Source organism: Rattus norvegicus, chromosome 14, assembly GCF_021556685.1.
Source record: "Rattus norvegicus strain SHRSP/BbbUtx chromosome 14, alternate assembly SHRSP_T2T, whole genome shotgun sequence".
Classification (NCBI taxonomy): Eukaryota; Metazoa; Chordata; class Mammalia; order Rodentia; family Muridae; genus Rattus; species Rattus norvegicus.
This window is the reverse complement of record NC_141547.1, coordinates 6,955,001-6,980,502: the sequence shown is the minus strand read 5'-3', so window position 1 is coordinate 6,980,502 and position 25,502 is coordinate 6,955,001. Positions and strand designations below refer to the sequence as shown.

Below are 25,502 nucleotides of genomic sequence, written 5' to 3'. Positions count from 1 at the left end.
GTAGGGTGGGTGTGTATTGATCTGTGTGTGTAATGTGTAATTTGTATCCATAATGCTGGCGTAAAAGCAGCCAATCAAACATGATTTCCCAGATTTATAAGGTCTGGGAATCTAAAGTGTGAGAGCATACCCCCCCCCTCAGTGGAAACAGCTGCAGCCCTGAGTTCATCGGGCTCGAGATGGAATCCATGACTAAATGTTAATTAATGCAGCTCAAGTGCAGAAAGGTTAGTCAGATGCGTTCCCCAGGGAGAACACATTGCAAGAAACCTGACTCCTGCTTGCCCTATTAAAGTCCCTTTGTTCTTACTTCTCAGAGGAGTATCCCTTATGGAGCCTGATTCCAGATGTTGCAGAGGCTTTGAAGTATCCGTAGAGGAAATTTCTTTCCCTGTTTATTCTCTCACATCAGGGCCTGTTGGTTTTTAAACCACCATAGCACTAAGTGGATGGCTTTGGCTTTTTACTTCCAGGAATAAAGCTAGGAGTCTACCTACCCAGTCAGTCTACCGGCTATCCGTAGATCTCAGTTTATCAAGAAGCCTCTGATGTAGAAGCCTCTGATGTAGGATGGTGTGCTTGAGCCGGTGTTAGATGCTCTTTCCAATATGCTATGACCGGGGACACACTTTACAGACAGTGCACATGCTGTAGGGCTTGTGACTTAGGCCACATTGAAGGTTACGTGATGAGAAGTCTGAAGGTGTCTTTTGTAAAAGGCGTCAGGAAATTCAGTCTCACTGATGTTCTTAGTCCTTACAGTGAGCTCACAGCTCCATGGAGACAGGGTGCTGTCCAAATCCTCAAGGTGATACACAGAACCCTGTGAACGGAGAGTTATGATTCTGAATGGTTATACAGTGCGGAGAGAATTGTGCCAGTTGTGCTTTGAGAAGGAAGCGGGAAGTATCCAGGCAACAAAGAATCAAGTGTCTTTGTCACACACCTTAGTAAGTGGGCTTTATGTCTGCCACCTTGGGGCAGAGTGGCATTTCCAGTCAAGTACCTTTGTACCCAGTATAAGAATATGGAGATCTATTGCACATAGTTAACACAAGATTTTTGCAAAATTAGGCTTATTTACAAACAACAAGATACTTGGTGTGTCTTTTCAAATGGGAATGACAATATAGTATTTTCTCAGATTTTTCCAATTATGTAATATTTTAACATGGAAATTGAGGGGTTAAGATGGAATGTTTTGATTAATCAGAAATTGAAGAAAGGAGGGATTGTAGATGTATGGCACTTTGTATGGTATATATATTACCAAAAATGAATTTTCATATATAGGTATATATTCACATAAATATATGAATATATTCATGTATATATGTGTATATATATACATAATATATGAATGACAAGTCTGTATTCCACATCAGTTCTCTCTGTGATATTCTGAGTTGTTACTTTGAGAAGCCCACCCTACACACTACATAAAAATGAATACAGACCCAACACACCTATCTTTATGGACAAAATGTCAAAGTCCAACTACCCAAGATGTGTGATTGAATATGAGGCCCTTAAGTAGTCGTCCGATCCCATTGATCATGATGATTAACAGTGAAGCTCGTGAGAGCATCCAGCCAGCGCCTCCCTATTCATTCCAATACTATGAGCATACATGCACATTGTATGAGAGCAGTTTATCGTCACATGCCACATATGTCTTTATAATGTATTCCTACATAGGGAATTTTGGTTTTGTTTGTTCTTTCATTAGTTAGAAGTATCTAAAACTAAAAAAAAAAAAGTGAGAAGTCAACAATTTTTAACAGAATTTGGAAACGGGCACCTTTGTATATTACTAATTTATATTCATTTGCATATCATATCTCTACACAGATTTCAAACTTGTCAAAACCTAGCTGGGAAAACAATCTACCATGATTTAGTATGAATTTTTAATAGATTTATTATCCATGAAATGAATTATCTTTTTGAACACTGCCACGAGTTACAACATCTCACTTTAATTTTTCCAATTTTCTCCACTTGCTTTTTCAAAAAAAGAAAAAAAAAGTCAGCCAATTTGGCAAATTTGAAGAATATATGGTCAGATGTGCCAAACTTTAGGCGGGAGTGAACATTCATGTCCAAGTACTAAGCTTTTGGGAAACGTGATTGAGAAAGGATGTTGGCAGGTTTTTACTGTACAGTCTTTGAGGAAAGAGAATAGAGCTGGTCTCTGCTTCTTAAAATGTGTTTGGTCTGAGTTTCCCTTGTTTTGTTAACAAAATGAACAGAATGGTGAGTAGGGTAATAATGCACTGATTCTCTCAGGAGAGTAGAGAGAAAAGAGACTTGGCTAATGATAGCCAAAGAGGAAAAGAAGTCTCTGCTCTCGGTCTAGGCAGGAAGGCCGCCTCCGGGCGCTTGCAGCAGCCTCATACAGCTGTGCGGGCTGTGTTGTTGGTAGACTGCGCCTCTAATGCAACAATGTTGCACTGTTGCTGTTCTGTGATGCTGGTAGACTGCCCCTCTAATGCAACAATGTTGCAGTGTTGCTGCTTTGTGAGGTCTCGGTCCTGGTTCTGTGACTCTAGTGGTTAAAGTGGAAGGGAATCCCAGTATGCTTTTTTTTTTTACTCCTCTGCCTTGGTCTCTGGATGCAGGATCCTGGTACACGGGTGCTGTTGCTGGAATACAACACTTCACATAGCCTGGCTTTTGTGCTCCTCTCCAAATTCTGATACCACCATGGGGGTGGATTCCATGTCTCTGGGAGTGGCAATGCAGTCACATGATAGGCTACCCCCATTGTGGACATGGTCCCTTTGGATGGACTACAAGAGGACTTATTGTCCAGTTGCTTTCCTTGTGAGTATTTAGCAACCAGCACATTCATGTTCCAAGTCTGCAAAGGGAGGGGAACGCAGGCTGTTGTCCTCTTGTCCAGGCCTTGCCTTTCTTGGTGGGTCACCAGCTGCAAAACCAGCAAAGCCAGTGCCAGCTTCAGATTTCATCCGGAGGCCTCAAGTTGGGAGGAGTAGGAAGATTTAACAATTTATAAGCTGTGCCCTTGTGCCTTCCTAACTTCCTAAGAAATGATTATATTTCTTTTCTGTGATGAGTGCTTTGTCTGCATGTATGTGCGTGTCACATGTGTATGCCTGGTGCTCTTGGGGGCTAGACAATACTAGATCTCCTGGAACTAGATTAAGAATGGCTGTAAGCTGCCATGTGAGTGCTGGGAACCAAAGCTGGGTCCTTTGCAAGAGTAGCGAGTGTTGCTTAGCACTGAGCCACCGCCCCATCCCAGCCTTCCCGACTTTCTATACATAGCGGCCAGTTTTGCCTATCCCTCAACAGTTTGTGCTTATCACTAAGCCACTCAGCAGGAAGCATGCCCAGTGTCTTAGTCTTGCCTTGTCACAACTGCTGCAGGGCTCCAACTCTAACTCGCTTTCTGTCAGTGAGCTTGGAAGGTGTGTGGCTCCGTACAGTTTCCGTGGTCAGCCAGGGTCAGGTCTCTAACTTGATTCTGTTCATAAGCTCAGAAGGCAGGCGGCTCCATCCAGAACCACTGGTCTTTTCAACTTAGAATCTGGAGGTTTAGCAGCCCCGTTTTCTTCAAGCCTGAGGCCTTCAAGGCAACTCCAGGATAATGTGGAAGATAGATATTTTAATATATTTCAACCTATACACTTAAAGCAAGTTTCTGGGAAAGATCGTGATGGAGAGTAATCTTCAGATTCTGGCTGGGAGTGCTCTCTGGAGATGGCTGACCTGGGAGGGAATGGGGGTGCAGGCTGGGATAGACAGAGCTGCTGCCTGCCACTGGAACTGAGGTCTTCTCTCAGCCTGCGGAGCTCTGAAGGTGGAAGGCCCCTCCCGGTTGTTCAAACAGAGGATCTGGATTTTATTTCCTAAGATCAATGCTTCCTGGATTATAGAAAAAGATACATCCAGGCGAGGTAATTTCCTGACGAGCTAGAGAACATTCCAGACTCTTTTGCAGTAATCATTTTGTTTAATCCCTATAAGTCCTTGATGGATGCAGTATGATTACCTCTGTTACATACATGAAGAAATTGGTGCCCAGAAAGGTGACTCTCTCAAGGGCGACACGCTGACACGAACTCCATCAATCAGAGTTTATAAAGATGCCCAGACATTCTTCTGTCTGTCTGTGTGCGAGTTTGTCTGTCTATGCGTGTGAATGGTATGCTGCTCATTCTCAGGCACAGTTTCTAGAGACCAACATAAACGTGTATAAACGTGTATAAAGGTAGCTAGGAGAGTTTAAAGTGAGCCAGCGTTTATATTATGAGCCAATTTATTAGAATCTGGACCATATTTTCCAGAAGCCATGTATGTGGAGTTACTTGCTTTGAGCTGAAATAGATAAACAGGAATCTTTCCTCGGCTCAGAAGGAAAGGTGAGGCGAGAGTAGGCATTTTAATCTACTTGAAACTATTTACACATTTAAATGCATCGTGAAAATGAACACTAAGTTTCCCAGTTACAAACCTAATGCAAGCATCCCTGAGGTCACAGCACAGTGTCAGGATGACGCGGAATTAAAACACACTTGCCAGGCGTGGTCTTACCTGTTAGGAATGTCACCATGTTAATGTCCTGTGAGACCCCCAAAGTCCAGGGCTCTTCCTTAGACAACACACTATGAGGGAACTGCTCTCAGACTCTTTCCACACACCCTGTAGACACTTGGTAAGACATTTGCCCGTTATCTAGCCATCAAGAAACATGTATGATATGAGACCATGCTGGGAGTCAGTCTCCCAACCAAGCACAGATCCATTACGGATCCCAAGGGCGATTGCCAGCCTCCCAGACTCGCACCTCCCCATCGAGGATCAGTTCCCAGAGGCTGTCTTACCTGGTCCTTGTCCAAAGAGAGAAAAGAAGATGTGGACACAGGAGAAAACGGGAGGAGGAATAAAGAAATTGTTCCAGAAACAGAAAGGCTAGTGTGATCCATCTGAAGTGAGGTTCAGTTAAAATCCTTCGGGAAGAGAACAACTTACCATTTATTTCACCTTTCATCGCAGCCATGCTAATTATTTCCAATACCCTCTCACAACTTATGATAACAATATATATTAGTCCTAACTACTTTCAAAGGAGCTAAGTGAAATGCTAGCAGGCATCGGTATTCAGAAAATAGAATGCACTACAGCCCCCTCGTTCTTTCTTTTCCTTTCTTTTTTAACTAAATATGTGTCTAATTATGCAGACTTTTGACTCCGTAAACATACCCTTCAATCATGCACATGGTTTAAATCCAGGCCCAAAGACTTTGTTAATCACTATAATCGCGGTCTTTCAATTGCTGTTTCTGTGTTTTGATGTTTACTTCCCTCCACTTCCTGTCCTGTCCTATAACATGCTCACCTAAACACGATCAGTTTTCCACTGTTTCTTGTGAAAGAGGCTAGTGTGAGAAGTGCTGTCAATCAGACCCGAGCTCCCTGGATTGATTGGTCTCCTCCTCCCACAATGTGAATCTCCTTGGCTCTATGTCACACATGTACAAGACAACGTTTTCTCAGTAGAACATTTCATAGGTCTGGAGTCTGTAAACATTTTTCTTCACCGGTTTGTATCTGCTCAGACAGTCAGTACAGCTGTGCTATGTTACAAGCCAACCGAGGAACAAATACTTCTGACAGATGTTCATGGGTGTCTCTGGGAAAGAAAATACTTGGCTAATTTTCTGGTTTAGGAAGGTAATTATGCAATATCGCCAGTGGAAGTTTACCAGTTATGTCTGTGTTTGTGACTCCTGGGTTGAACACGTGATATCATTTGGTATATTAACATCCTATCATTTCAAAAGGGAAGTCATAGGCTGGGAGGATGATGGCTTGGTGATTAAGAGGCTTGGCTGTTCCTCCAAGGACCAAGTTTGGTTCCCAGCACTCATTTTCCGTGACTCACAACCGCCAGTAACTCAAGCACCAGGGGAATGCAATGCCTCTGCCTTCTGTGGGTACCCTACATGTATCTGCACATGCTCATACACAGATACACACATATGCATAATTAAAGATAGAATAAAATTTAAAAAGCAAGTCAGTATTTGTCGTATATTTTACACGTAAATATGGGGATACTTTTGGTTTTATTTTTAATTGTGTGCCTTTATGTGTGTGTGCGTGCATGACTTCAGTGTCTGCAGAAAACAGAGAGGGCATTGGATCCTCTGGAACTGCAGTTACAAGCAAGCAGTTGTGAGCTGCCGGATAAATGCTGAGAACTGAACTTGGTTCGGCAAGAGCAGGGTATGTTCTTAACCTCGGAGCAATCTCCCCAGTGCTCCAGGGAAACTCTCAGTAAGTGGTTTAATGTAAGATGCGGTCATTGTCTTGATTTCAGTATGCTGCTGAGGCATCTGCTTGGACAATAGCAGCTGTGTTTTCAACTCGCCCCTCCCCTTTCAGCCTAGAACTATGTCAAAATCCACTCGGTTGCATTTGTCACCGACTGAACAGCGGCAGTGACCATCTGTCTGCTGAGTTCTGTAGGCAGCACAGCAGTCTTCCGGGAATGTGCAGACCGTCTAGAGAGCGGGAGTAGGAGTTTCTTCATTGTAAAAACTGAATGTTCGCAAGTGCTCAGAACATGAAGTCAATACATTGTTTCAATCTGCATACAGGCTGCCCTACATTCTTCTCTTTAGAACAAGTTTGCAGGATTTTGTTTTGCTTCCCAGTTCTCTTCCTACATAAAATACTTTGCAGTGTGATTTTGGAGGGGGCTACTGGCGTTGCACAAAGACTGCTTTAGATGCCTTCTCATGCTCGATATTCTCGCTTCTGTCATTTGAACGAGCAGGTGATTGTAGCTTTTATGAACCATGTGTGTATGTAGCCTCTCCAGAGACATATCTACAAGGAGTATGTTTCTACACTGTGGTCATGGTGCTCCAATTCCCATCATTGTGCGATCAAGGATCAGTCAATATTTTCTGGAAAGAACCAGAGAGTTAATACCACAGGTTTTTCAGACCATGGGGTCTCTGTCTCTACTGCTCTGTTCTGCTGTAGTGACACAAGCTAATGAGTGTGGCTGGCCAGGCCCCAGTATAGCTTTGTTCATCCACTCTTAAGTGTAGCCTCAGACAATGTAGATGCCAGGAACTGGTATCGCATCCCATGCTCAGAAAGCTCAGGCAGGAGGATTGCCTTAAGTTTGAGACCACTTCGTGATGCATGTGAAATCCAGACCTGTCTGGGCTACAGTGAGACCTTGTCTTGAAAACCAAAGTAGAAAGCCAAGAAGATACCTCAGTTGGTAAAGTGCTTTCTGGTGAGCTCTAAGACCCGAGTCTCCAGCATTTACATACACAACAAAGCATGGCACTCTGCCAGGAACCCCAGTTCTGGGAAGACAGATCCCTGGGGCCCACTGGCTGGCCAGCCCGGATTACTTGGCAAGGTCATACCTGCAAGAAATGCTGTTTCAAAAAACAGGGAGACGGGTCCTCTGAGGAGTCATATCGAAAGTGGGTCTCTGCCCTCCATATGAATGTGTAGACATGTTCTTATGCAATCTCTTCCCACAGGAACATGTCTGTGTGTGTGTGTGTGTGTGTGTGTGTGTGTGTGTGTGTGTGTGTGTACACACATAGACAGATACATAGTCACACAGAGAAGAGAAAGATTAATGAGAGAGAAGGGGAGGGGAGGAGAGAGGGAGGGAGGGAGGGAAAGAAGGAGAGGAAGGGAGAGAGAAAATTGATTGCAAAAGGATTGCTATTAGTCTGACGCCAGCCTAGCTATTCTACGTTGTATTCTAGGCCAGCCTCGGCTACATTATGAGACATTGTTTTAAACCAACCAAGCAAAAATGAATAAAATAAATAATTCAATTTAAAGGAACTATTATTTCTCTCTTGATTTCTTTTCAAAACACTTAAAAATGTGAAATGTGGACAGAAGGCCCAATTTGGCCCACAGGGCACAGTTTTCTCATCCCTGAGCCAGATGAAAAAAAAAAGAAGAAGAAGAAAGAAAGAAAAAACCAAGAGCTATAAAAAGCACATGGAAGACACTAATAGAAATGCTCTTCACTGGCGACACCAGAGCTAGGATTAGACTTCAGAGACAGCCTGTCTAGGCACAGCATTGCCCCTGCCATGCCCATGGTTGGGAGAGTGACCGTCAACACTTTTATTTAGAACAGCCAACTCTGAGTAACATATCAAACTACCATGATGAACCTGAAAATATCAGTGGCCGAAAGGAGTCTGTCTCAGCCTTGACCCAGCTCCTCCCGAACTAACTGTACCTCCCGACCAGCACTGAACTCTGTGTGACTTAACATGGCGATGGCCATTGACTGGATGCCGTTAGAAGCTATTTCCCCATGCTGTGTTCAGTCCACTAACGTTCAGGCAGTGATTCGTGTGTATTCTGATCTGGAAGCATCCGTATGGTTAAGTCAGATGGAAATCTCTTCTAAGCTGTCATTTTTATGTATACATTAGTATCTTACAGTGCTTAGCATCTCTCGTAAAATAGTAGTGTAGCCTCTTACGAACAAATCAAATAAAATTAAGAAACTCCTCTTCTAAGGCGTTCCTTCTGATCGCCACTAGCTATCAAGCTTCCCCTCCCCACCCCTGATCCCACCAAGGTTCCTTTAACACCAGCATGGGAAACACTTCTAGCCTATTCATAGTTAACGCTTGCTAAAATTACATGCACACATATGTACCCTTCGGGTCTTGTGCTAATATACGTCAGGCTTTGAAGACAGTGGTTTATTTGACATGATGATGTCACTATCATTTCCCTCACTGGCAATTAGTGGTTCCTACTCGAATTTCCTGTGCTTCAACACCCACCTGGGCCCACAGGCCAGCATGTGCTGCAGACTTCTCCTACCAGCAAAATACAGAGTGATGTGTTCTCTAGGTCCGACAGAAGCCAAATAGCTGTGAGTTCGAGAAAAAAAATGGGGACAGCAAGAAGGAATTAAGTTAGATGTGCAAAAACTAGTGTCAACCCAAACCATAACTTCTCCCTCCTGTCTCCAGTATTGACATTTGTTGAAGTTTTATTCTGTCTCCTCTCCGTGGCAGTTATAGAGATGAGAGGTGATGCCTGCTGTCCCCAACACTTAGTAGAATGCCATCACACAGGACGCAGTCAATGTATGTCTGCCGCTCTAATGAGCAGATGTGACCTTGTTTTTTTTGTTTTTTGTTTTTTGTGTTTTTTTTTTTTATGATGGACTGACTGTACTGGTCTGATCAAAATTAGGACCTTTCAAGTCTGAGTTATTAAATTGGATCATAGATGCTTTCCCCACCGCCCTAGGACACTGGAGACTCAAGAAACTCATTAATTTTCCGTACTGTGTACTCTTTTTCTCTTTAAAATCTAGTCCCCCTGGCCTCATCCCTCAGTCCATCACTGATAAAAAAAAAAGCCAACCATGCCTTTTATTGCCTCGGTGACAGACACTATTTGTTAATGAGTTATTTGCCAGAATAATTGTATTTTCCTTGCTCATTGTTCTTTATGGCATGGTTTTAATTATGCAGGCTCAGGCTGTTTGAGCTCACCTGCCTCTTTTCATGCAGTAATTGAAAAGGAATTGAATAGTCGAACAAGGCTGAGAACACAGTGAAGACCCAAACAAACACCAGAGCTGCTATTTGAATGGAGTTCCTGGGGCGGTTCTCTCCTAGGGTTGAGCATCTCTAAGCGGCTTAGCTGGAACAGAATCGTGTTCCGAATGAGGTGGTGGCTGGTGGAGAGAGCAGCCAGTGATTTAAAGAAGGCATACCTCTCTCGGGAAATAAATATTTGAGAAGAAACGGGTGTGCGGCAAGCAGCTGCTGAGGAGTTTGGTAGAATAGCTGCAGGGACATTGCAAATCACTGGCTCCAGCCATCTTTGAAGGCCCATGGCATCCGTTCTCGAAGGGCCAAAAGCCTGGCCCACTCACTAGCGTCTTGAGAGGTTGTATGAACCCAACAATGTGTGCTCCTTCCTCTCGACATCCCTCCACACGGCTAAGACTACTGGCAGCTGAAGTTGAAAGCCTCCAAGCACTTGTGAGGACCCCGATTGTATTTTATAATGTGGCTTCGTCCCCATGTTTGCTTTAGGTAGATGTGGGTAGGGAAAGCCGATTGTGCTTGACCTACCAGAGAGTTATCAGAGGAAGAGTATGGAACTTGGTTGTCTAAAGAGGCTCCCGAGGCTCCCTGGAGGCCAGTGTAGGAGGGGGGTGAGGAGTATCTCATCAGGAGGATCAGTGATGAACCCGTACCTCAAAGACTGAGGGGAGATGAAAATAGAAGCACTGAGCTCTTAGGAGAAAGGTCGTGTAGCTCCCTGCACTAAGTCCTGGTGTGGGGACTGAATAGTGTTTCACTGGGCCTTAAATCTGGCGTGACTTAGATTACAGAAGAGCAATGAAGCCTTCCCAGGGCGGCAGGGGTGTGGCTGGGATTTGAAAGTCATTCTGGATTTTGACTTGATAGCTACGATGTCAAGAATTCCGGGCAGAGAAAATCCTGGCAAACAGAAGAAGGCCGGAAATGATACGCGCGTGCCACAAAGCACGAGAAGCGTTTCTCGTGATCTGCCCCCTTGATGAGCACAGGTTGTAGAACAGCCTGGTGTGTATCCATGACGAGGAAGAGGTGGGATGGGGGTGGGGAGCGGTGAAGAGTGCGCGGGACATTCATTACCTTCCTAAAGCTTCCAGACAATTCATGTACGTTCTAAACAAGAGAACTGTGTTTTCTCGGAATTCTGGAGGCAGACATACAATATCAAGGAGGTGCCAGGGCTGTCCCTTCTCGGTATCTGCCCTTGGATTGGGCCTTTCTCGGTATCTATGGTTGGATTGGTCCTTTCAGCAGTATCTGTCTTTGGATTGGTCCCTTCTGCAGCGTCTGTTCCTGGATTGGCTCCTTCTCAGTATCTGTCCTTTGATTGGTCCCTTCTTAGTATCTGTCCTTGGATTGGTGTCTTCTGCGGTATCTGTCCTTGGGTTGGTTCTTTCCTCAGTATCTGTCCTTGGATTGGACAGCCACCATCTCTGTAGCACTGTGTCTTCACGGGATCTTGTTTCTGTGCCTTTTGGTGTCCTGATTTCTTATGAGGATGCAAGAACACTGGATTAACATCAACCCACACTGACACACTTAACTTAATGACCTCTTCAAAGACCTTACTTTCAAATTTAGGGAGCCAGAAGATCTTAAAACCTGAAGTACTTCAGTGTTTATTTGCAGGAAACACACCTCAACCCAGACTAGAATACTCAGCCTATGCTGTCAGGGGGAGATAGGGCCTGAGTGCCCTTCTAGAGGTTCTTCGCCTACTGAGCCCAGTCCTTAGACAGATGTGCTTTGTGCTGTGGCTTAGAACCCACCTGCCTCCCCCCCCCCCCCACCATAAAGACCGTGCCAGTAGTATGTGACTTGGATCGGTATACAGGAAAAATACCTGTCTTAGATGCATACTTTTTCTTTCCTGAAAAATGACCTCAGGTTTAAATATTTTTCAAGTTTTATTCATATTTTTTTCATTTTATTTTTAACATTCTGCCTACAAGAAATAGACCAGACAACCAACCGTTAGTTTTCCTGCTGTTTTAGTCTTTTCCTTCTGTTTAGACAGGACTGATTCCGTTTCGGAACAAATCCCTCTTGCAAGTGGCACCCAGTGCATTAAACGCCTCTGTGCTGGGTTTAGTCAGCAACAATCAAAGGGCAGAAGAGCTTCCCTCCATCTTACCTGGTGATCCAAGCCTTCTTGTCTGACTTGCCAACATGCCACTGAGATCAGAGGATCAACACAGGCAATTAAGGCGTCTGGAAAACAATTTGTGAAGGGCATGTCCTGGTGTGGGGCTCATTTCGTAGGTGCCAATCCCACCATCTTCCTCGTGAGTCATTATTCCTGATGTGTCACTTGCTTACAGGAGTCACAGAGAGATAATGACTAGGTCGTGCTTAGAGGCTGTTTGGGGCTGATCTGTTGGCTGTGATTTATCATAATGGGCTTTTGTGATTGAAAGATAAATGCCTCATTTCACGGAAGCAAATCAATTATTATTTCAATAGTTTACTTATTGAGTGTTTTGTTTGTGGCTCCCACATAATTGCACGAACCTACTAAATTTCATGCATATCCCTCAACTTCAGCACTGTATAGGCAAAGCTACTTGCATTTCCCATTCGATCCCCTTCTCCTCTATTCCAACCGAGAAGCTGCCCTGTCTCCCTGCCTTGCCTGCTCTTCTTTCTTTCTGAAATCCATTTATTCTTATCTTTCCAGAACTGTGCTCTACTGATGTCTTATATTTATGTAGCTTTGACCTCCATGCTTCATTATTCTCATAAGCAATTATATTGAAACGCAAATTAATTGCAATCGCATAGGAAGAACACTATCAACCACAGAACTCCCAGGGACTAAACTACCAACCAAAGAGTAAACACAGAGGGATCCGTGGCTCCAGCCCCATGTATAGCAGAGGATGGCCTTGTCGGGGGGCATCAATGGGAGGAGAGGCTCTTGGTCCTGTGAAGGTTCAATGCCCAGTGTAGGGGGATGCTAGAGTGATGAGGCAGGAGTGGGTGGGTGAGTGATGGGAGAGCAGAGGCAAAGGGGAGGGGGAATGGGACAGGAGTTTATGAAAGAGAAACTGGGAATGGGGACATTTGAAAAGCAAATGAATAAAAGGGTTAATAAATAAAAAGAAAAGCAAATTAATCTCATGCATCTTAATGTTTAAAGCAACGTGTGTTTGGTAATCTGTCTAATTACCGCTGGGCCACTGACTGTTCACCTCCCGCCTCTCAGTAACCATCAGCTCGGTTCTCTCTCCTTGCACAAGCATTCGTTACCCTCTTTTGCAGCTCATGCCCGTGCTTCAATCCATTTCATTTCCCCAAGAAGACTCTTTCTTACCTATGTTGTTGGTACAAGCGAATGTTTCTGGGTAAAGTTACTGTTTGGGGTCCTGGTAAGATCCGCCTGTGGCCATGGCTTGATAGAGCTGACAACTCCCTGTTTCTCAGTCCATAGCCTTCACTTCCATTGGCTCCAAGGATACCGCACCTTCCTCTGCCTGTTTATGTCCGACATCAGGGAATGTTACCACTAGGAATTATCAGATGGCACAGTGTTTGCGGATGCCTGCAAGCCAGTGTCACTCAAAGGGTGAGAATCCTTCTGCATTATTCCCATGAGTTTCCATCCACTTACCTAGCTTCTCTCTGTGTTATGACAGGGGTGCCTTTAAATCCAGTGTTCTCCTGAACAACTGAAGTTTTCTGCCCCTGCTCCTATCCATTATCACCAGAGTGGCCTCTTCTAGGTGTGGCCTCACTAGGAAATCTGGCCTTGAGTTCCAGATGCACCTGCCCCAGCCTCCATGGAGCTGGAAACACAGGCATGGGTGCAAACACTCTCAGTAGGGAGTTGTTTACATATTCCCTTAGGTTTGTAGGAAAAGCAGAGTTCTCATATGCAAACTAAGATTTCATATTCAGATAGGATCCTCATCTGCAAACAGAGGCAGGAGGGATGTCTTTGCAGTTAAGAGGACTTAACTGCTCTCGAAGAGGACCCAGATTAGATTCCCATGTGATGTCTCACAACCGTCTGTGACTCCAGTTCCAGGGGACCTGATGCTCTCTGCTGGCCCCCATGAGCACCAGCACCTGTGTGTTTCACAGACATACGTGTAGGCAGAACACCCGTATAAATAAAACTAACTTTTTAAATGTCAGGTTAGGAAGCCCTAACCTATTCTACTATATTTCACTATAAGCTATCTCTGCTGTATTTCACTCTTCTCCCTGGCTCTCACGTCTATGGCCACAGCTCTGAGTTTCTAAGACAGCGGTGCTCTCCTCCTGTCTGGAGCCTTTGCATATCCCTCTCCTCACTTTAGACTGGCTTCTTCCCAGTCTAGGAGGAGAAGGCCAGCTGGAGCTCATCTGTGATTTATTTCATCATTTATGTTATGTAAGTTGTCTGTCTGTGTGCATGTCTGTGTCTGTGTGTGTATCTGTGTCTGTGTGCATGTATGTATCTGTGTGTGCATACATGTCTGTGTCTGTGTGTGTAGGCATGTCTATATGTCTGTGACTCTGTGTGTGTGTGTGTGTCTGTGCCTGTATCTTTGTCTGTGTGTCTGTGCTGTGTATCTGTCTGTGTGTGCATGCCTGTGTGTTTGTGTTTTACACTGTGTGTGATTATCTGTGCATGTGTTTGTATGTCTGTATTTCTCTGTGTGTCTGTGCCCTCTCTCTCTCTCTCTCTCTCTCTCTCTCCCTCCCTCCCTCACTCCCTCCCTCCCTCTCTCTTCTTCTCCCTCTCTGTGTGTCTGTATCTATGGGTCTGTGTATCTCTCCGTGTTTCTGTGTCAGTGTTTGTTCTTGTATAGGAAGGTGCTTGTAGAGGCCAGAAAATGTCATGGGTCCCCTGGAGCTGAAACTACAGGTGGTTGTAAGATAATCAATACGGGCACTAGAAACCAATCCCCAGTCCTCTACAAGAGCAGCGAGTGCTGTTAATCGCCGAGCCATCTTTCCAGGCCTAAAGAAGCACAGACAAGGCCTGGAGAGATGGTCCAGTGATTAACCAAGGCTCCTGGTGTGTCTCCATCTACTTTGAAAGCCTATAGCCTTTGTCGTTTGTCTCTCTCAACAAGAATGCTAAGATCCAAAGGAACTGGGAAGAAGATTTGCTCGCCATTGCGTTTCTGGCACAGCAAACTGCCTAAGGACATGTACTTAGGAAGGAAAAGACAGAGACAGAATGACATGTGGGAATGGAAAATAACCAAGAAACTAGGGAATGGTAGGTAACCAGAAGCCCCGAGTACTCCAGTAACTTGGTAATTCATTTTGACCCTACATTTGAGTTCTTTTGCTAACCATATAGTTAGAATCAGAGATACACAGAACTGGGCATGGTGCTGCTGCCTGTGATTAGGAAGGCAGTGCAGAAGACTGCAGGAACATGGTGAGGTCTTTCTCACAAATAAAGGTCTGTAAAACAGACCGTATAAGCCAAGTCCCTGTCCTTACAGAACTAATGCTTAACATCTGAATGAACATCTGGAAGGACAGTCTCTCCCCAGACACTTTGATAAACTGGTAACTCTCATTTTGGTGGTGTCTGACCCCCAAATGAGCAGATAGGAAAGGTGGGGCTCTCCCTGGGCAAGGCAGCATTGCAGGTTAGGTGATGTGTGTGACTCGATGTCACCCAAATGAGAAAGGCTATCTCTATAAATGAGTCCCGGAGCCTCCCTCCACCTCTGCGTCTCTCTCCTCAACTGACCTCCCAGAAAGCAGCGCTAGTTGTTTCTGACGCCCTGAACCCTACCTCCCCCCCACCCCGTGATGAGTGTGACTCACGTCTTTCCTATCGTTTTCCCTCTGTCGATGTGTGAAGAGTCAGTGGGTGTGAAACCACTCGATGAAAAGAAATGAGATGATTTGTATTCCGGTGTTAAAATACGAATTTCTTTCGTCGGACTCCATTTACTTCCTCTGTTATGTGATGGAGCATAGGACTCCTCTCCTCACTCAGGAAGGTCTAGTATCCAGCATTAAGTCCTCCTGCCCTGCTTGGTTCATCGGCTACCTGTTGGCTCCTAGCGCATTGACTTGGGGCCTCCTATAAAATGAATGGCTCCTTCTGCACTTAATGGCTGCTGCCAGGGGCACTGCATTCCTTGTCCAGGCCACAAAGCCTCCAGGGCACCATGAGTGCTGCTGCTGAGCCGTAGCACGCAGAAGCTGCCAGCAGTGGTCTAGCTCTGTGCTCTCTGTGATGACCAGTGATTCAGTTACAAGCTAGGACCAGGTACAGCGTAGCTCGGGATGCTACACAGCTAAAAAGGGATGCTACACAGATAAAAATGTTTCTGCCCATCACGGGAAATTACTTGGAGACGCAAGGAGATGTTAATACAGCAGCCATGTGGGTCCTATGCCTTATATGGATGGGCTCTGATTGCTGTAGCATATACAAATTTTCCCTCATCTCCAAGTTCCTTTTTCTGAGAACAGGGAAGAGGGCAGACTCTTGGTATCTGCTAGCAGTGCAAAGAAATTATACTGGAAGGGTCAGCGGAGAGGGCTCGTGATGAAGGAAAGAAGAATGGCTCGCACACATAGCTTGGCTTCCCATACATAAGAGAATGATGGCTGTGTGGATAACCTGTGTGTCAAGCTGAGTTGAGGCTCCAGAAACACGATATGTCACCGAAGCAAGGGACAGAGCCGCCTACCCTTCGAGCAAAACAGATTTCAAGGAGTCCTTGGCCAAATAAATATTGGGGAGTACTTTCTAAGAGTTACCTGATAAAATAAAGTTTTATCTTTAGCTGCAAAAGACGAAAGTCTAATAGGAGTGTGGGATTGTTTTCTGCATGTGATGTGAGCTAGACTGTCTACTTTTGGAAGAGCAACTTGCTTGAAATAGGTTCCAAATTTGACGCTCATTGTTTAATTAAAGAACAGTGAAATAGCCTCTTGGCATTTTAGACAACTGCCACATGCATTAATCTAGAACACAAATACAGAGCACAGATTGTAGAGGACAAGCCCCTCAGCATGGACAGATGTCTGTAGTTCTAGATGTGGCTAAAATGATTTGGAGGATGAATGCGATCTACCATAAGGACGTCTGCAACCTGGAATAGCTAAGACCTCTTGTCTTTCAAGAACCCCAGGGAAGATGACCAACAAATACAGCTACTGCTTCTTTTTTATTTCCCAAATTGTAGATTTAAATTCGCGAAAAGATCATGTTCCTGAGTGCCTGGATGACTAGCTACTATTGTTTTCCATTCCTGCGTTCCTATATGGGTGACATTAGACAAAGGCAGCTTAAATCTGAATTTAAAATCAAAAATCTGAGAAGATCCGTGAAAATGGAGTCAGTACATACTCTCCTCGTTTGTGCAGACGTTAGTTTTGTTCACTATTGCACAGGGGAAGAGGAAGAGCTGTGTTCGGCATGTTTTCTGGATAGAATACAGCCCCCAAACTCCTGGCTGAGCCGTCTTCCACACTCTGTCTATATTCCTTTAATTTTGCTGGTTGTGGTAGAAGGGAGGCTGCAGCTGTGCAGCCCGCCATGTTGGGAGTAGAGTGCTGACACCGTGAGACTCCTGGGGCTCCCTCTTACTTCCCGTGTGCTCTGGGATCATCGACCCAGCATCACACCGTTTACTTCTGTAACTTAACTCCCACCACCCCCAGCAGTTTTTTTTTTTAACATATGATGAAGTTAGCTAATTCGGTGGGTCTCAATCTTCCTAATGGTGCATCCTTTAGTACAGTACCTCATGTTGCAGTGACCTCCAACTATAAAACTATTTTTGTGCTACTCCACAACTATAACTTTGCTGCTGTCATGAAGGATAAACACCTGTATTTTCCAATGGTGTTAGATGACCCCTCTGAAGGGATCATTCAACCCCAAAGGGGTCTAGACCCACAGTTTGAAAACCGCTTTGAGGACTTCCCAAAGATCATGAAACCAGTGAGCAAGCAACATGGGGTCTGAATCCAAACTATTATTACTTAAGTTGGCCTGTTTACTGAAAAGGAATTAAGTTAAAGGAAAAATAAAAAAACAAAAACAAAAAAAAAACCAAAAATCTTCTCTTCCTATAGTCGCTGGCATCATCTTACATCTCCATAGAATGTTCCCCAACTTGAAATGGTTTGTTTGGACAATTCTCTGCTTCGCTGGGAGGCAGCGGCCATATGCCTTGAACAGAAACTGTCACGGGAAGTCAGTGAACCTGACCTCCCTTAACTCCCCGAGGAGGTTGTCACGTTGCTCAGATTGGGGTAGGCTACACTGATCGGTACACAGCTGCAACAGGCTCCGGAGTTTGTTAACTCTCCCCAAACGAATACACATAAGTAATGTAAACATTTAAGGGACAATCCCTTTGAGGACTTAACCAAAGGAAGCGACCTCACTCTGAACACAAGAGGAAGGAGACTGGTTATCCCAGAGCAAGATACTGAACCCACTTCACGTACCTCCCCTGCTGTTGAAAAAACATCGCTGTAGTGGCACAGGTTTCTTAATATCTACTCGAATCTGTCTAAATTAGTGTCTTTGACGAAGTGCAGTTTGCTCACAAAGCTGTATATTACCTTATAGATATCTCAGAAAGGTTAGAACTAATCATGAATTAACTTCCACTTTCCTACTCACACCAGCAAACGTTTTGGCTTTGTGTTTTGTCAACATTATTGAGTTGTGTACTGTGAGTTTAATGCCCACTCGAGGTACGACATTAAGAGATTTTTAGTATTTTCAGAGATGAGCACAGCCCTAACCACCATTAGGATCCCTCCTCCACCCCCAAAAGCAAATGTTGTACTGGCTGTTAGGCCACTTTGCCTATGCCCGAAGCATCTACCCTTGTCTGTATAATTTTTCTCATTCTAAAGATTCTGTCTATGTGTCTTAATGCAATAGGGGATTGGTGACTATCTGTTTATGTAACATAATCAATCATGCTACAGTATTGTTTTTTGATGTATAAGACGAGATGCACCGACAAATGTTGGGTTCATTCACTCGTTGTGGTGCATGAGCCTAAACAGCTCACAGATGGGGAAGGGGTCTTTATGGAGGTTTCCTCCCCTCACCTCAAGGTAGCACGGGACCAGGCATGACTCTTTAAAGAGCCCAGTTCTTTCACTTTCAGTGATTCGCAGCACGTGGATACTCAGTCTCTTGCTTTGAACACCAGGGTTTGACATTTGATGCTAATAAACACCCCGAGGTAAAAGGTAAATTTGGAGACCATGGCACAACTGGCTGACTGATTTTCCTAACATGCCCTCTCCTCAAGGAAAACAAATATTTAGGATACATCAGCTTGCTCTAAGTTGCCAGATATAAAGTTGCAAAGGCAGGGTGGCAGAGCCCGGTGGCTGAGGTAGGGTGCAAAGTCAGGAACAACTCCAGAAACCAGGGAAGTACTAGAAGGCTTTTCTCCCTTCAGCACTAGAGAGATGTGTGTCTCCCACTTAGCCCAGGGGGAGGAGGGGAGAGAAAAGATATGAAAAGGAAAAAAAGAAAACAGAAAACTATTGGCTCACACCCACCCATGATGGTTTGGCAGTTATGGTCACTAGATATAGTCTCTGGTGTTGCTTTTGTTAGGGAAGGCTGGGCCTTAGAGAAAAGTCTTCATTGGAGTCTTACTGACTTGTAAGTAAAGACAGAGGACAGAAGACAGAAAACCGCCTTCATCCAGCCAGTAAGGGTGATGGCACACACACCTAGAACCCCAAAGCTTGGCAGGAAGTAAGAGAACATGGAGCTCAGGGCAATCTATTCCATTTGTGTGTTTGAGGCCAGCTCAGAATGCATAGGACCCTGTCTCGAGAAAATAAAACAAAAATAGCCATCACCCTCACAATGTCCATGCGTCTGTCTGTCTTCTGTTTGTCTGACTGACTGACTGACTCTGTAGCTCGTGTGGGGATATCAAACTCTGAGCCTTGCGTGCTGTAGATGCTCTCCATTGTGTCACCTCTGGGGCCAGGCCTTTATTTCATGTGAAAAGACATCTGAAAGCCTGTGGTTAGGGTCATCATCAGTAGGCTCACATTTGCTGTCTTAGGACAGTGCCTTGATGGTATGGTTCCATGCACATAGATGTGTGCAGTTTGGAAATGAGCAAGAACAGTGAATCTACTTGGATGTGGCCATTTTTTTCCCTTAGAGAGGTACTATGGGAATCTGGCCAGCCATCGAGAGAGAAACACAGTTTGCGTCTCTGTCTACTGATATTTCGGTGCATCATTTTTACAAAACTCTAGCTCCTTTCTGTCATCTAACGATGAAGATAAACACCAAAACCGAACGCAAAAGAAAATTCTGCTCTGTACAAACTTATGGCCAGTGAAGGGTTCTGGGAAAACGTGACAGTGACCGAGAGGCCTGTGTCCCTGTTTGCCAAGGTGGAGGAAGAGCGAAGAAGTCAGTGGCTGGAATAGATCTGCCCCAAAACAGCCAGAACATTTGCTTGATTACCATGTGACTCTAGGCATCTGTGAGGGAGACACCATCTGCTGATATTTGGCAGGACTTGGTTATTGGGGTGGAGAGCGAGCCGCTGTCCTCAACTTTCAGATGCTGGGAGCTGCCCAAGCGTGTGCTTTCCACTGGGGGAGATAAATGCTTGTTGAGCCGAGGTATTGACGATGTCCCTGTTTTATCACGCACCCTGGACATGGGGGAGAACGAGAGAGTAGAAGGGTAGAAATCGCGATGAGAAATACTGATTCTTTTGGCCTGTCCATCCACCCAAACACAAGATTGATTCAGCTCAGTGGCAGAGTGGAACCCGGAACCTGAGTTAGCCAAGCAAGTGATTAATTGCTGTACATGTGAGCAAAGAGAATAAAACATAATATCTTCGCATACAGTGGGCCCTTGACTTTGCATAGTGACTCGAGCACAGATACACATGCAAACTGAATTAATTTCTTAAATTCTACCAGAGGCAACGAGGCAGTAGGCAAGTCTTCACAGTAGTGCCACGTGGGTAGATTCTTGGTTAGGTTCGATTTGCAGCAGTGGGCATGGAGGTGGAATAAGAATGAACAGAGCTATGTCTCTGAGGCCAGGTTCAGCCCCGCTCTGTGTGATCCTGGAGTGGTCTGGCCAAGCCACCTTTATAATGAGTTGTTTCAAGCCCTGTCCATGCTGCTTGCTGGATATACGTTTCTTGATCTCTGTACTAACCGTGTACAAGCCTGCTTTGCTCTGAGCTCAGGAGGAGACCAGTACCCCTGGGGTGCAATTACTGTAAATCGTCTCACACATTGCTTGGAGGGCAGAAATAGTGTTTTAGTGTTGTTAAGTGTCTTTGCTCTTTTGCCCATCGCTTATGAATAAACAGCCACCTTCGTGGCTTTTCACGCATTTCTTAAGCTTGTTAAAATATAGATATTGAGGCCAAAGAGTCTATGGAATTCTTCATGGGACACCTAAATTAATAAAAGCGTTGTAAACCCCATGGCTTGGATGGTGCCTGAGACATAGTCAGGAGCAGCTGCTGGTTATGCAAAGATTCGGTGCGTGTTCGGGGACTCTGCACGTCAATCAAAGCGAAAGGTCCCTAAGCAATCATAAATGGTTTAGAAATTTATATTAATCACGGAACAGTCAGAAACAAAAGGCAGACAATGTTGTAATTGCAATGTGCCACCACCCAGGCTGGCAAATACTGCATAGTACCAGAACACACCTCTGCTAGCGAGATATCTAAACGTATTTGATATCATGCTTCAATCCCAGAGAGCCCAGGCGCTAGCTTATGTGACTTAGAAAAGATATTTGTTTGGCTTCAATTCTCATGACCCCTGAATATATGAATTTTTTAGAATTCCAGTTTTAATCTCAGTCACATCCTTGCCTTGCCTGTGCACGAAATCGACAAGAGATGAGTCACGTAAGTAATAAAAGCGGCACTCCCAGAACCCAAATCCCGTGAGAATACATAGTTAGCTTATTGGTTGCTGAGTGGCAACTCTAATATTGGGAGAAAACGAGCCCTTTGAAGCTGAAGTGATAACTGAGTGGCTGTTCTTGCAGCTCCCTGCCCCATGTTGTTAAAAGCAGCCCCCACAGTTGTTTGTGCCGTTGGCACACTTGACAAACGGAATGTCAGAACAACCTGTAGGACGAGAGGCATGCACATGTTGAACCCTAGTGACAGTAGTGCAGGATTCTCCCTATCACTTTAAACCCTTCTGTCACCTAATGATCAGTTCATTCGAAATACATTTTTGCATGCATACCTCTCTGAGCTTTTGATTTAGGTAATTCTTTTATATTGGTTGTTTTATTTATGTACCTTTCAAATGTTATCCCCCTACTGGGTTTCCTCTCTGCTAACCCCCTATCCCATCCCCCATCCCCTTGATCTATTAAAATATCTCAGTTTGCAGTAGAAGTAGAAAAGGGGAGAGGCTTAAAAACTTAACCATTTATTTGGCACCTGTTAGCATGCTACCTAATATGGAAACCACAGACCGTGAACAAAGCATCACCCTTTGGTGATAAAGCATACTCTGGTACTGACTTTCCCAAATGCAGGTCCTTCCCTCGGAGACTGAGCCTTCGAAAATCCATGAGCTGACAAATAGAGACAACCACACGGAAAGGAGGACGCATTGGCATGCAAGCGAAACCTGGGGTAGCTTTGTGGAGTTGTTTTGTTTTGCTGTAGGCTTGGAGATTTTCCAGGGTGGTTTAAGGGGTGCAGCTGGAGCAGTGATATGGGTGCTGTTGGGTTTGCACTGTGTTATTGCCCAAGTGGGCGAATGAGGGGATTAGCAACCCAGTGTCCAGTTTGTAGGAATAGACGGGCTAGCCTCGAACACCTCCTTAGTGACTCAGACCCTAATCTGTGTAATGCGGCTCTACACGCCTTATCTTCTGCTCTTCAGATTCAGTCATCCAGACATCCTGTACTCACTAATAAGTTCCTGAGCCATCTAGCCATTCATAGTTCCACTACTCAGTTCCTGAGCCACCCAGCCATCCTGTAGACCCACGAATCAATTCCTGAGCCATGCAATTCCAAGAGCTGCATTTTTCTCCTTGTGATATTTGTTTTGACTGTTTTTCTTCATCCTTATAAAACTGTAAAAAAAAACAAAACAAAACAAAACAAACAAACAAAAAACCCATCCATCTAGTGCCCTAACTTCCCTCTGAACTGTAGAACAAGGAAGCTGTTGTCTGTGAGGAAGTGATCTGGATTGAGACAGCACTCGACTTATTGGGCCGTTTCATTGAGACTACAGAGATGAGATTCCTCACAACCTTGTTTCTGTTTGATTGGATCAAGGTGGCACCTCTTTGCCAGTGTGTCCAAATGGTTATGGCATAGCTGTGGCTTTTCCTCATTTCAATCCATCCTGCTCAGCTGTAGAAACTGTTGTTCTGCTCTCGGCGAAATGCCTGAAGCAACGATCAAATCTGCCTCTCATATGAGCATTTTGATTCTATTAGCTCTTACCACAGGTTTGCGTTTCACTTTGGTTTCAAATCATGACACCACTAAATTTTTTCCAAGGACAATGGATCTAATACACACCTCTTAAAAATAAAATGTCTGTGAAGCAATCTTGGCAACTACTTTTTGTGCCGGGACTGAGAAAAGCGAAGCATGAGGACACAGCAAACAGAAAAGAAAAACCACCAGCGATGTCATGACCTTACAGTAGCCCGGGATTGAGTACCATTCAAAGCTGGAGCTTAGTTTAAAACAGAACCATTTCTAGTGTTTTAAACAGTCGTCAGAATAGAGCAGTCTAAGTCAACGGTGCTCAGGGATGTGGAGAGGGTGTCTGTTAAAGGAATGGTGTTGTAATGCATTGTGAGATACAAGTAGGGATAATAAACTAGGTATCCTTGCTAAGATAACTGGACTCACTGAGACGCCCCATTTCTTTTGATGGCTGGGTTGTGAGAATGAGGAAGGCAGTGCAGAATGCACATCAACACTGCCCTCTGCGGGTCTCTCTGAAGCAGTTACTTGCCCTACACTCTAAGTGGCTTGATTTAAAAGCATGCTTGGGTGAAAGACAGAAACTGATGTGTGTTTTAGCAGTTAGGCACCCCAGGCCATGGCAGCATCTATGCAATGAGACAGTAGTTACAGATATCCTTGCTGTTTCTAGGAACATATGATGTTGAGATCTCTTAAAAGAATTTTATCCTGTGGTCCGGTAGGCATGCTATACTGGAGTTAAAGCCTTGCTGAATGGCAGAGAAGCTACAGGATATGTGAAGTCTGTAGAATGGTCTAACAAAGAGAATGTCAGTGTGGCTTTGATACTGTATATTTTCTTGTTGCAGAGAAAATATAGTAAGCTTGGTTGCCCCATCAAAAAATCTAGAGAGTAGGAAGGATATATGTGATCCAGCCTTGACCAGCCAAATATTGGGGCCTTTTAGTTGGAAGATGAATGCTTTTATAAATTGTGGATGTACGTGACAAACAATAAGAAATGGAGGATCATAAAATTTAATTGAGGAAAACTTCAAAAATGACTGGCCTGAAAAGAAAGGTTTCTGGAACTTGTCTTACCTCACGAGTATGAGAGAGAAGGTCAAGGCCTCTCAGTGCACACAGCAAAACCTAAATGGGGTCAAGGTCAGAACTGCGCAATGGTGTGGACCTGGTCGGTGGTCAAGCTCTCTTAATGGTGAAGAGGAAATGGCAGCTGTGCAAACACTGTGTTAGCGTTTGCTGGTATTTGGCTGTTATTTTAGGAGCAAGGCCTTTGTGTCCATTATTTGTGTGAACACATGGGCTATGTAGAAATGGAGATGCCAACTGTTGCCTTCATTAGGATACTGGCTGTGAGTGGTAGGGAGTGGAGCGAGCGGGGGAGATGGCTCAGTCCCTGGTGGGATTGTCACACTAGCATGGAGACCTGACGTTGGATACAGAACCTATGTTTTAAAAGCACAGGTGGAGGGGTTGGGGATTTAGCTCAGTGGTAGAGCGCTTGCCTAGCAAGCGCAAGGCCCTGGGTTCGGTCCCCAGCTCCGACAAAAAGAAAAGAAAAGAAATGAAATGAAAAGAAAAGGAAAGGAAAAGCACAGGTGGAGGCACAAGGGGTGAACTCTAGTGTGGAGGGAGGTCTGCAGTGATAGTCAGGATAAGTAGAGATAGGAGAACTGTGGGAGTCAGGAGCTCATTGGCCACCCAGTCTAGACAATCAGTGAGCTCCAGGTTCAGTGAAACACTCTGTCTCAAACATTAAGCTAGAGAGCAGTTGAGGAAGACCTACTGTTGACCTCTGACCTCCATGTCTGTATCTGTATGTGTGCCACCCACCCACAGAGACACTTGCATATGCACACACTGAAGTGCTCAGTGAAGTTACCACCGAGTCTCAGAGAAGCGATTCATTCGCCAACAGCTCCCTGTGGTAGCATTTGTCTTGGTGTCTTTCCTTTGTCTGGTCACCCTGACTGCCTTAGTCAATGTGGTGAGGCATGGCAACCCATAGCACTGCAGACATCTTAGCCCTCTGGCCACGTACAGATATGGAATATCTTTTCCTTGGTAGTGGCCAAAGCTTCTAGGATCAGGGATGCCACATAAATGAAGGGCTACTCCTGTAGCTGAACAGCTGTAGCATCAATTAAGAGTCAAATAGGAAAAAAGAAGATTTAATGTGTTGCATTGATTCTGTCCTAAATGTTGATTTGAAGGTTCCTTTAATTCTTGTTCTGTGGACAACTTCAGTCCAAGTTGGTATTCACAGTGTTAGTCATTGCTTGAAACTCAACAAAGTTTGTGTACGCCCAGTACCCTGTGTGCCATAAAGTTGTGTCTTTATGGGAATTGCACTCCCTCCTGCTTCCAAGGGCAAACAAGGGTTTGCAAGCTGGAAACCATCTGTCCACTGCACCTCTGCAAGCTGTTATAAAGGGCTCAGGAGATGGATCCATGGGTGGATAAACTG

General features: G+C 44.7%; 1 protein-coding gene and 1 long non-coding RNA gene across 3 annotated transcripts in view; one reads left to right on the top strand and one right to left on the bottom strand.

Annotated features, from left to right (window-relative positions):
* The window catches only part of Arhgap24 (Rho GTPase activating protein 24), a 629,479-nt gene that overhangs the window by 409,219 nt on the left and 194,758 nt on the right, over positions 1–25,502 (top strand).
* Positions 6,048–10,802, bottom strand: LOC148001205 (uncharacterized). The gene is made up of 3 exons (XR_015637262.1): positions 10,683–10,802; positions 8,823–8,912; positions 6,048–6,941 (listed from the first exon to the last, which is right to left on the bottom strand). It is a non-coding gene; the product is annotated as an uncharacterized LOC148001205 (long non-coding RNA).